Raw genomic sequence first — 12194 nt, 5'->3', positions numbered from 1 at the left:
CAAATATAATGTTCTCCTCCAGATAAATTAACATATTTTCTGACTGTATAAGGTTTTCCCACATCATTGAACTTAAAATTAGATACCCCACCCAAGAATTTCTGGTAAGGCTTATATGTTGTTAGTTTGCAAGCTGCCAGAATGTGATATACCAGAACTGGAATGGTTTTTATAGAGGAGAATTTAATAAGTTACAAGTTTACTGTTCTATGAAAGTGAATGTGTCCAAATTAAGATACCAACAAGAGGTTACTCAAGGAATGCTGATTTGTCTGAAAAACCTCTGTCAGCTGGCAAGTCAGATGACTGGAATTTGCTCACTCCTTACTTCTGTGCTCCATTGCTTTCAGTGTCTGCCCATGTGGGGGTTCCTCACTTTATTTTTCTGGAGGTTGCTTTCATCTTCTGGCTTCCTTGGCTCTCTCCAGGTTCTGGCTTAATATCTAATGCCTGTTGAGTTCCAAGCATCTCCAAACATCTATGTCTCTATTCTCCATGTGACTGCAACGGTGTCAGTTCTGCTGTGAAGTTTCTGTTGGCACTGAGTCTTCTGTTGTTTCTGTATGCTATGTCATTTATTTGGTTTCTGACTCTCTCTAAAATATTTCCTGTTTTAAATGATTCCAGTAATATAATCAAATTCCACCTAGAATGGATGGAGTCACATCTTCATCTAAAGTTAATACACAAAATTGGGTGTGTCAGATCTCCATAGAGATAATCTAATTAAAAGTTTCCTGTCTACATTATTGAATCAGGATTAAAGAATGGTTACACCCACAAGATTATATCAAGATTAAAACATGGGTTTTCTGGGATACATACTTTCAAACTGGCACATTCCACCCTCTTGACACTACAAATAACATTTTTCCATATACAAAATACATTCACTCCATAACGATATCACAAATGTCTTTAACAATTTCAGTAAAAATACAATTACAATACAAAGCTAAAATAGTACAAAATCTCATCAAAACCTGTTACAGGCATCTTCCCTTCTTAGATAAAAATTCTCTTTTGGATCTGGACCTGTAAAGCTTAGTACAAGTTATCTGCTGCCAATATACAAAGAAGCGACAGTTATAGGTGCACAGTCCTGTTTCCATAGGGAGAAATTGGAAGGCACTCAGGGGTCACTAGCCCAATACCAGTTTTAAAAACCTGCAAGGCATATGCCATTAGATTTCAAAGTCTGAGAGTCATTTATCTTCAGTGCTTTAAAAAGTGCCAATCTCACCATTTCCAAGGGCCTATGCTGTGGCCTTGCTCATTCTAAAATGCTGAAGTGGAGTTTGCAAACTTGGGGGACATTGAGGATATTACCTTTCTTTTGGGTCCACCCTCTTCAAGGCTTGGTGTTGCACCTGGGCTCTCTGTCAACTATGAGGCATACTCTCAATCCCTCCAATGCAATGGGGAGCACCAATACTGGCTTATGTGCTCCACCCTCTCCAAATCCTGAGGTGATGCAACCCTTCTTAAACAAGGAAGCAGAAAGCCCTCCCTTTTCTTCTGGTGCAAACACCCTCTCCATGTGTATGGGTCAGTCCACTCTCCTGGCATGATGCTTCCCAGATCCAGGCCTTAAATACTTTCTAGACAACTCAATCTCTAATCCTGGCTTTTCCTGAAAGGGCTGATTGCTTCTGTGTCTGCATATATTCTCATGTGGGGCTTTATTCATTGGGGCCTCACTTTCTGGGAGCCAGGAAAATTCCTGATAATAAATTTTTGGGTTTTTTTGTACCCAAGAGTTCAATTCTCAACTTATCTCTTTACCCCTGAATTTTACTATAAGCTGCAAGGAGAAGCCATACTGCATTTTCCACATTTATTTTACAAATTTCTTCAGCTAAATATCCAAGCTACCACTCTCAAATTCTGTCTTCCATCCACAAACAATGTCCTCCATCCAGTTTGGAATAACATGTGCATCATTTCTGTCTAAAGCTTCATCAGAGGTAACTTTAAAGTCCATATTTCTACCAAGAGTCTCTTCAAAGAAGCCTAGGCCATCTCCATCAACCCCCCCACAATTCTTCCAGACTCTTCCCCTTATCCACATAAAAACTGTTCCAATATGTTTGGTATTTGAAAATCATAGCAACACCCCACGTATCTGGAACCAAACCTGTGTTAGTCTGCTAGATGCCATAATGTGATATAGCAGAACTGGAATGGCTTTTGCAAAAGGACAATTTAATAAGTTATGTGTTTACAGTTCTAAGGAAGTGAAAGTGTCAAAATTAAGGCACCAGCAAGATTTTACCTTCATTTAAGGATGACTGATTGGTTTGGAACACCTCTGAGCTGGGAAGTCATGTGTCTGGCATCTGTTGGCTCCTTTCTCCTGGACTTCACTGCTCTGTCCATGTGGAGGTTTCTTACTTTGCTTTTCTGGGGTTTGCTTTCATCTCTTGGTTTCCCTTGGCTCTCTACAGGTTCAGGCTTGCTTAACATCTAATGGCAGCATCTGCTGGGCTCTAAGCATCTCCAAACATCTGTATCTTGTTCTCCATATATCTTCATCTGTGTCAGCTCTGTTGTGAAGTTTCTGATGGCCCTGAGTCTTCTGTTGTTTCTTTAGTCTCTGTCATTTCTATTGTTTTCAATTCTCTTCAAAATATTTCCTCTTTTAAAGAACTACAGAAATCTAATCTAGACCCACCTGGAACGGGTGGAGTCATATCTCCATCTTATTAAAGTTAGTTCTTACAATTAGGTATGAACATCTCAATGGAGATAATCTAATTAAATGTTTTCCATCTACTTCATTGAATCAGGATTAAAAAAACCCAGCTGATCCCGCATGATTGGATCAAGATTAAAACCTGGCTTTTCTGGGGCAGATATTCCAAGCCAGCACAGCTTGCCTAACACTTTTCCTGTCCTCTCCCTTCTGTATTTTGTATCATCATCTAACATTTTGTGTAACATAGCATGAAGTTGTAGATTAGTGCATTTATTTTTTGGTTCAGTGATATATTCCAAGGCTTAGAAGAGTGGATTGTAAAAAATAAATAACCAATTATTTGTTGAATCAATTAATTATTTGTATAAGATGCTAAAATGAAATATAAAATATGAAATTATTTGCATAACATGGTAAAAAACAATGTAAAATATGAAGACACTGAATTCAAATGTTTTAATTGCTTGCATCAAGTCATTTAGTTAGTATATATTCATATGCCCATCAGGAAATGGGTTGTTTCATTGAACAGCAATTCTAAGATGGATCTTCTCATTATAGGATAAAATTATTTCCCTGAAATGAGGCAGTCTACCTGTAATGAGTATAGCCACACTATTAGTCAAAAATCTATTTTCATTTATTGGCTTGAATGGGAATAAGGAATTGAATTAAAAATACGGAATCTTTAATGTTTTAAAGAACAGTATAAACAAAGTGAACCAACTAGTCTTTGAAACTAAAACTATATACAAATTAAAATAATGGAATATTCTTGGCTTTAGTAACTGGCTAATTCAAGCAGGTCATCAAAATGATGATCAAAATAACCCAAAAACACATGTAAATTGATATTTTGTCATGCATATTTATGACATTTTTTATATATGTTTTCAGTATGGGCTATTTAATCTTCCAAGCAACCATATTTTTCCATATTTATAAATGATAAAATATAGATTTTTGTTACTATTTTTCCTATCATGGTTGATAAGAGATTAACTACACTTTTACACTTTCAAGTCAATTGATCTAACTAAATATAGCTTATGTGGATTACAATGTCTATGATATTCTTTAGGACTGCTCAAAAATATCCTTTTGCTTATCTTTCTGAACATGTGCTGCCATTTCAGTTAATAGATTCTCATGGTTATATGATTGAGTTTGGAAACTGGAATCTTTAGGGAAGATATTTGCACCACTTCAGCATGGTTGCTGCTAAGAGACAGTGACTGAGTCCACAGTAGTGAAGACTTAGTCATCCATTTCTGCAGTGTGAGGGCCCCAGAGTGAGATGACATAAAATAGAAGACTCCCAAAATCCAATAATAAAGAGATAACAATGTCTCAAAATGAACCTTTGTGGACTTTAGTCACTAAGCCTGTTTTTTACTGCAGCCTGACTGATAGACTAAAAAATCTGCAATAACAGGAATGTCCCAGGTGTGACAGTTTCCATGTTTACCTTGAAAACTCTTTAACATTTTCCTCATCCTAGGGACATGATATCTTGTCCTCAGCTCCATGAGGATGGTCTCAAGTTCCAATCCTGTGACATCATTAATTCTGAAGAGAGCACAGAATCAACACATCTCAGTTATCTGTTGACTGCCTTGGCCTCTTTCAACCTTCTCCCTGAATCTAAAATTAAACATACTTGCTCAAGCCTCCTCTCACACCCTGAAAGAGAATGGAAAACACAAGCTTGTGTCAGTTAGACCTTAGCATGACACTGGGGGAAATCAACATAAAAAATCCCCATACAAATTATGGAAATTAATTATTAAAACAAAATTATGGAAAACAGTAACCTCTTTTTTATTAAAATCAAAGATAAACTGTCATTTAATTTTCTTACCAATTTGAAATAATTAAATAAATTATTTTCTATGAAAAAGGATGTTTAGAGTCTTATTTTATAATCCTGTGATGAGGTCAAGATTGGAAACACTTGGCTTAGATTATAAGAACAAAAATGATTGAGAAATATTTAACTTTCTATATAATGCACATAATAATGAGACATAGTTAAACTTATTCTCAAAAAAATGTAACAGAAATGATTCTTCTGGAAATATTTTCATGAATATTTCCAAGTATGAAACAACTTTCAAAGAGAGGAGAGAAAAATAGAAAAAACTAGAAAATTGGCAGAGAAGAATGGTTATTGGAGAAGAAAAGGGATATTCCATATAACATACTCAACATATATTACACATTCAATAACACATTCTGCAAACTTAGAGAACCATAGTTTCTAGAAATATATGCCTTCTCAAACTCAGCATTGCTGATATTTTAGTTATATAATTATTTTGTGGGGTTGTCCTAGGCATTATGGGATGTTTAGCATTAGACATCAGTTACAACCAAAAACATCTCCAGACATCTCAAAATGTATCTGTGGGACTAAAACCTGTGGTGGGGGAAGTGATAGGGAATGGAAAGTTATGGATTAAAATGTAAATGATTCCTTTTGAATGGAAGTGCTTTGGTAATGGATCATGGTGATGAAAGAAATTAACAGCACAGAAATATGTATCTGAATATGATTAAAACAGGAAATGTCAGATTTTATATATGGTAATAGAAAAAAAATAAATCCATGAATACACTATACAAACTGAGAACCCTAAATTAAACCAAGGATTTAAATTAATAGTAAAACTATGAAAATGTGCTATTATCAATTCTAACAATTGTTCCACATCAGTGCAAGTTCTTGATGCTGGTGTGGTATATGGGAATCCTGTATTTTATGATGATCTTTCTGTAACCCCACAACTTCAATATTAAAAAAAATAACAGGGTCAAGGGCTGGGATAAATCTGTTTTGGACTTTCTGACATGCAGAAATAGAAAAAAAACATTAGCAGTTGAAAAAAGCTTCAATAACTTTCCTCTGGAACATTTATAATAAAGCCACTAGAGAGAATATATGAACTCCTTGGCACTTTTGAATATAAAGAGGTCCCTTAGCTTGATTCAATGTTTTAAATCTTGAATTAAGATTTCATTAGTGGAGCTTTATAATTAATGTTATAATCATGCACTTAATTTGCTTGGAAAAATAAAATTTGCAAGAGAAAGAAATAATACCTACTTTATTGATTAAAGAAACATTTTTAGGTGATTTTTGCTCTTCTAAACTTTGTGCAATATATTAATAACAATGAATTGGCCTTCTTAGACTGGTTTCTCCTTGTCAATGATTACAGCAAAAAAAAAAAAAAAACTGTTAGTTTCAAACCAGGACTAAGGCCACATATTCACTCCCAGTAAAATCCCATAATTGGAACCAAGTTTCACCAAACTGTCATATATAAATGCTAACAATATTTACAAGCAGTAAAAAAAAGTCATTATATACTAAAATGCCATAAATGGAGCTACATTTTACATTGAGAGTAGCTCTGTAAGTATCATCCAAGAATACACATGGTTATGAGTCTGAATACAAATATATGTTACACATAACTTTTTAAGTTTTAGCAACATAGATATTATTTAATATTTTCTTAATTGTATTGTCAAATGATAGGGAAATTAATATTTTTTTCATATTGTAAAAATGGCACAGGAAATACCAGGTCTGTTAATCTGCAATTTAAATCTCTAATATACAGGAATTCCTATTCAATGAGAAACTCAAAATCATGGCATTGTTTTTTTATCTTTAGCAGCATTATTGGTTCTCTGTTACTGTTTTAGTAGTTTGTTCTTACTCTCTTCAATTGCTTTATCTTTCTTTACCTATTCAGCTTTTAAATGTGGAGGATTTTATGTTCATTTCCTCCTCAGTTCACATTATATTTCCATGATCTCATAAAGATGTGGGCTTGTGATATTCTAGGATATTGATTCTCAGATTTATACCTGCAACATTTCTTCTGAGCTGGAGACCCACATATCTAACAGCCTGTTTGGCATACCCACTCAGATATCTCGCAGTCATTGGAAATTTAGCATGTTAAAAACTGAATTCATGACCATCCTTCCTAAACTGTTTTCACTTGCAGCAATCCCCAACTCAATAAATATACACAGCATCCCTGTCTGGCTCATGCCAGAAATGGAGAACTTAGTCTCTATATTCTCCCAAATTTCTCTCCTCACATTGAGTTAATTACTAGATCTAAGTTTTACATTGAAAATATACTTTTATCCTTCTATCTCTCCTTTCCTGCTACCCCCACATGGTCTAATTCATTATTATTGGTTGCTTGGTCAAGAGCTTAGCCAAGAGCTTCATCAAGACCTTCTTACTTGACTCTAGCCCCCCACCATTCTACCTACCACAGCCAAAGTGGTCTTCAGTAAACAAGTCCAAGCTTCCCTGACTCTGCACATGCAGAGATGAATGCCTTGTTCCATAGTCTCATGCAGCTTGTACTTTACATTTTAAGTGCTATTAGAAATACATTTAAATGATTGCTAGTGTAACAATTTGTTTTCCTTATCAAGCTCTAAGCTACAATAGGAAGAATCTTTGTCTTATTCACTATGTTATATTTAGGTCTATAAATGCTTGAGTGAAAAGAATTCAGATTGGGAAATCAATTTTCTCTAATAAAAGTTTTTGAATACAGGCAAAAAATCTATGTGATTGAGAACTGTGTATCCCTGATTGTAACTAAACATACTTAAATGAAAATGGTGGGTAAGGGGGAAATCAATTGAAGGTGTAGAAAAGAAGATATATATATCTAAGGACATATTGTCATGAAAAGAAGCTAAAAATTCAGATTATCTTTCTTTATGTAGGTGGTCAAGTTAGCTATATATTGTCTTTCATAGTGTTGTGAAATATTCATCATTTATTCATTCAAAAATATTGTTTTTAAACAAATAGCATGAGGCTCTGTTCTGTGTGCTAATTATACAGCAGTGAATTTTAAAGTAAGATCAAGACCAGTAAAGCTATTTATTAATCATTGGATTGTGTTCATGACAAGAAAGATAAAAAGAAGAATCATATGCACAATATAACTTGAGAAAATGGGTTTGATCCAGGACGGTACCAAGATATTTTGTTCTTCAGCAGGTGGAGATCAAGAGTCTTGGAAAAGTGGGGAATGTGGCAAGTTAATGGGATGAGTGAGCTTCTTGAAGGTTCAATATCTCCTTACCTTCCAAAGGATGGACTTATTTCCCACATTGGATTCATGAGTCAAAACTTCCTCAATTTCTTTCCTCAGAAGCCTCAGGGCAATTTGGAGCTTTACCTTTTTGAGAAGATATGCTGAAATCTTTACAGATGCCCACATTCAGTGACCTAATATTACCTATATATTTCAGGAAATGCAAAACCAACTAAAATGGTACTGAAATAGTATAGCTTTTGTGTTTTACCACTAACATAAATATAGTTTAAATGGATAATACAAGCATATAACCAACAAATTAATCAAATGTATGGTACTGAGGAATTATTCAAAATATTAAAAGGGCAATTAATGAAAAAATAGAAATAGATTGGTGTTTGAGTATATTTTATGGCATGAAATACTGTGCTATTAAAATAGTTATATTGTGTTATTAAAATTTATGTGTTATTTGACACCAGTTTTGGGAAAAAAGGAATTGTAATGAATATAGAAAATTCAGGTAACAATTGCTGAATGAATACAATTGATGAAATGTCTCAGTGCTAAATTGAAGAATGATGATCTTACATCTCTCTTTATGTTTCAATTTATCAAAATATGTATTCATAATAAGAAAGATTATTTATTAGCATTATTGTTATCAGACAAAGGCAGTAATTTCTCTGCCTGATACACTCAATGACCAATTCCTGAGACACCAGGGTTTCAAAATGAGAATGTTTACTGCTAGGTGCAAAGAAGGAGATCAGATGGCCTATCCCCAGAAACCTATCTCCCCAATCTGCAGTAATCCTGACAGTTTTATAGTATCAAGAGATTGGCATGTTTTAGAATAATGATAAAAATGGCTCAAGATGATGTAATTAGAGGTGATCTCATTATTAAGTATGTACAAATTGATTGCTTGCTTAGTCACAGAACATATATAAGAAAGTGGCAGCTTTAATATCATGATGGGCATGAGTTTCAGTACTATAATGAGGTATAGGCCACTTCTAAATTAAAATTTAAGCTACAGTACATGTTGGTTATCAAGATAACTTTGGAATTGACATGGGTCACTTGTGGACTGCTCAAGGCCCTTCATTAGTAAACAGTAGGGGCCATCTTTAGTGATCACAAAACTCCAAAGTTGAAAAACCAAATAAAATGAGTACAAATAAGGGTCATTCACAAGGGTTTTACTATCACAAGAGCACAAGATAAAGGCTATACAATCATTACTGGAGATCAAAGCAGCTGGTTTACAGATCAGAAATATCAAGTATATCCCTCTGTCTATTCTGATATATCAGAGCAATAAAAGGGAATATCTATATTATGATTCAGTAATTATAATCATCATTAAATCTTGAATTCTCAGTTACATTAAATTATAGTTAAGCACATATAAAATAATTGTCATTATTGTGGGTGTACTGGTTTGAAAGGATCTATGTCTGCTAAAAAATTAATAGCCTGATCTTAATCCAATCTTGTGAGAGCAACAGTTTATTTTAATCCCTATTCAGTAACGTAGGGTGAAATCTTTAGATTAGGTTATCTCCATGGAGTGGTAACTCACCCAATTGTGGGTATTAACTTTTAATTAGAGGGAGATGTGACTCCATCCCTTACAGGTGGGTCTTGATTAGTTTATTGGAGCCCTTTAAAATAGGAAGCATTTTGGGGAGACCCATGAGAACCACACAAAGCACACCAGCCATCAACCTTTGGAGATGAAGAGGGGAGCTTCTTGACCTTAGAACTGTAAAGTTGCAACTTAATAAACCATTTATTAAAAACGATTAAAAACCTTTAAAAAACCATTCCATTTCTGGTATATCACAATCTAGCAGCTAGCAAACTAGAACAGTGGGCTACAATAAATTTTGTAAATCAGCATAAATGAAAAATAAACACAGGACATGGTTAAAACTTTCAAAGGGAAAGAAATAATGCGATTGTGAAACTTCACCTTCTGTGTGAGACCAAAGGGAAAGATGTTTATTTGGTGCAAAGTTTATATTTTTGGTAGGACATTATCTAATTTAACTTGTATGATCAGTCTATTTGAACAACATAAGTGCATGGAATGTTGAATAAGGCATGAGACCTTGTGTGTTTGTACAGGTTGGTGTGATGTCCTGATATATCCCAGAGTGGTTTGGGCAGAGAATAGTGTCTGCTTTGTGGACTGCAGAAAAAGGAAATATTCAACTTTCCCATTTGAGGAATTCCTGATATTCTCACAAGCAGTGTGGACAACCCATCTGTTATAGCTTGCTAAATGCCAGAATGCAATACATCAGAAATGGAATGGCTTTTAAAAAGGGGAATTTAAGAAGTTGCAGTTTGCAGTTATCAGGCCAAGAAAACATCCCAATTAAAACAAGTCTATAGAAATGTCCAATCTAAAGCATCCAGGAAAAGATAGTTTGGTTCAATAGGGCAGATTATGTTCAGTGTTTCTCTCTCAGCTGGAAGGCCACATGGCAAGCATGGCAGCATCTGCTAGCTTTCTCTCCAAGCTCTTGTTTCATTAAGTTCCCTGGGAGGTGTTTTCTTTCTTCATCTCCAAAAGTCACTGGCTGGTGGGCTCAGGATTCATGGTTCTGTGGCATTCTGAAGCTTTTGCTAAAATACTTCTTCATATAGGATTCCAGTAAACTAACCAAGACCCACATAGAATGGGTGGAGACATGTCTCCATCTAATCAAGTTTAATGCCTGAAATTGATTGAGTTACATCTTCATGAAGATAATCTAATTAAAGTTTCTAGTATATAGTATTGAATAGGGAGGAGAAGAAATGACTGCCTTTACTAAATGGGATTAGGATTAAAATGTGACTTTATTAGGGTGCATAAATCCTTTTGAGCCAGCATATTCTACCCTCTGGACCCTAAACAAGACAAGTTTTCCCCATATACAAAATCCATTCATTCCATTGCAATGTCAGAAAACTTTAAAACATTCAATAACAATCAAGTGCAATGCAAGGTCGAAATCATTACAAAGCCTTATCAAGATTAGTTATCGGAATGGAAAGTCCTAAGGCAAAATTTTCCTCTGGATCTGGACCTGTAAAAATTCAAGTCAGGTTTTTTGCTGCCAACATGTAAGGAGGAACAGTCATAAGATACATATACTCATTTCCATATGGCAAAATTGGAAAGAACATGGAATTACAGGACCCAAGCAGCTTTGCAAACCTGTAGGACAAAGTCCATTAGATTTCAAACTGTGAGAGTCATTTATCTTTTGGGCTTTAGAAAGCAGCAATCCCACCCTATCCAAGGGTCTAGACAGCAGCTTACCTCTCTCTGAATGCAACATGGGAGACATTAGGGAGATCAATGTTTTCTTGGTTCCACCCTCTCCAAGAACTGTGGCTGTACCTGGGCTCTATGCCATCTCTGGGGCACATGCTCAACCCCTCCATGTGGTGGCATCCAAGCACTCCCCAACCCCAAGGGATGTGCTCCACCCTCTCCAAGGCCTGAGGTGGCATGACTCTTCCACTGCAATGTGGTGGAAGGCTTGTCCTTTGCCTTCAGGGCAAAGTCACCCTCTCCATATGCTTGAGTGGATCTGCCCTCCTGGTCTGAGATTTCTTGACTTCAGACCCTGGTCTCCATGATTTACCTCTGAAGTTATTTTTCCTCCAATGTGTCCCTTCTCTGTCCCTCTCAGACTCAACTGACCATGGTTTTCTTTATACAGATCCTGCAACACACTCATTGGCTTTCTATGCAGTAGCCTTAGATAGTGTCCATCAGACATAAGGAGTTTCTACAAATCCTTCCTGAATAACTCTACATACAATCCTGGCTTTCTCTAAAATGGCTGACTGTTTCCACATTTGGCCAACTCCTCACACAGGGCACCATTCTCTGGGGTCTCCATTCCTGGAAGCCCAGAATTTTACAAAACATCATTTTCTGGTTTCTTTGTATCCAACAGTTTGGTTTTCAGCTTTTCTCTCTCCTGTCACATTTCACTCTAATATGTGAGCAGAAACCAGGCTGTACTTTCCATATTTAATTTGGAAATCTCTTTTGTTAAATATCCAAGTTCACAGCTTTTAAAATATGCCTTTCAGCCAAAGCCACTAGTCAATTTTGCCAGATTATATGCCATTTTAAAATAAGGATTACCTTCCTACCAGTCTGCAGTAATACACACCTCATTTCTGTCTAAAGCCTGATCAGAGATATTTTTAGAGCTCACATTTCTACCAACAGTCTCTTAAAAGCATTTTAGATCTTCTCTATAAAGTTTCTCACACCCCTCCAGATTCTTCCTCTTATTCTTTTAAAAATCTGTTCAAATATGTTTGGTATTTGCAAACCACAGCAGCAGCCCACTCCTGGTACCAAGCTTAGCTAGAGTTTTCTAGAAAAA

At 35.5% G+C, this 12194-nt stretch overlaps 1 pseudogene; it reads right to left on the bottom strand.

The window, feature by feature from the left end:
* Nucleotides 1–12194, bottom strand: part of LOC143669599 (E3 ubiquitin-protein ligase TRIM58-like) — a 34512-nt pseudogene that overhangs the window by 16113 nt on the left and 6205 nt on the right.

The sequence above is a fragment of the Tamandua tetradactyla genome, chromosome 26, assembly GCF_023851605.1.
Source record: "Tamandua tetradactyla isolate mTamTet1 chromosome 26, mTamTet1.pri, whole genome shotgun sequence".
NCBI lineage: Eukaryota > Metazoa > Chordata > Mammalia > Pilosa > Myrmecophagidae > Tamandua > Tamandua tetradactyla.
The sequence above is the reverse complement of the archived record's forward strand: the minus strand, read 5'-3'. Positions and strand labels throughout refer to the sequence as shown.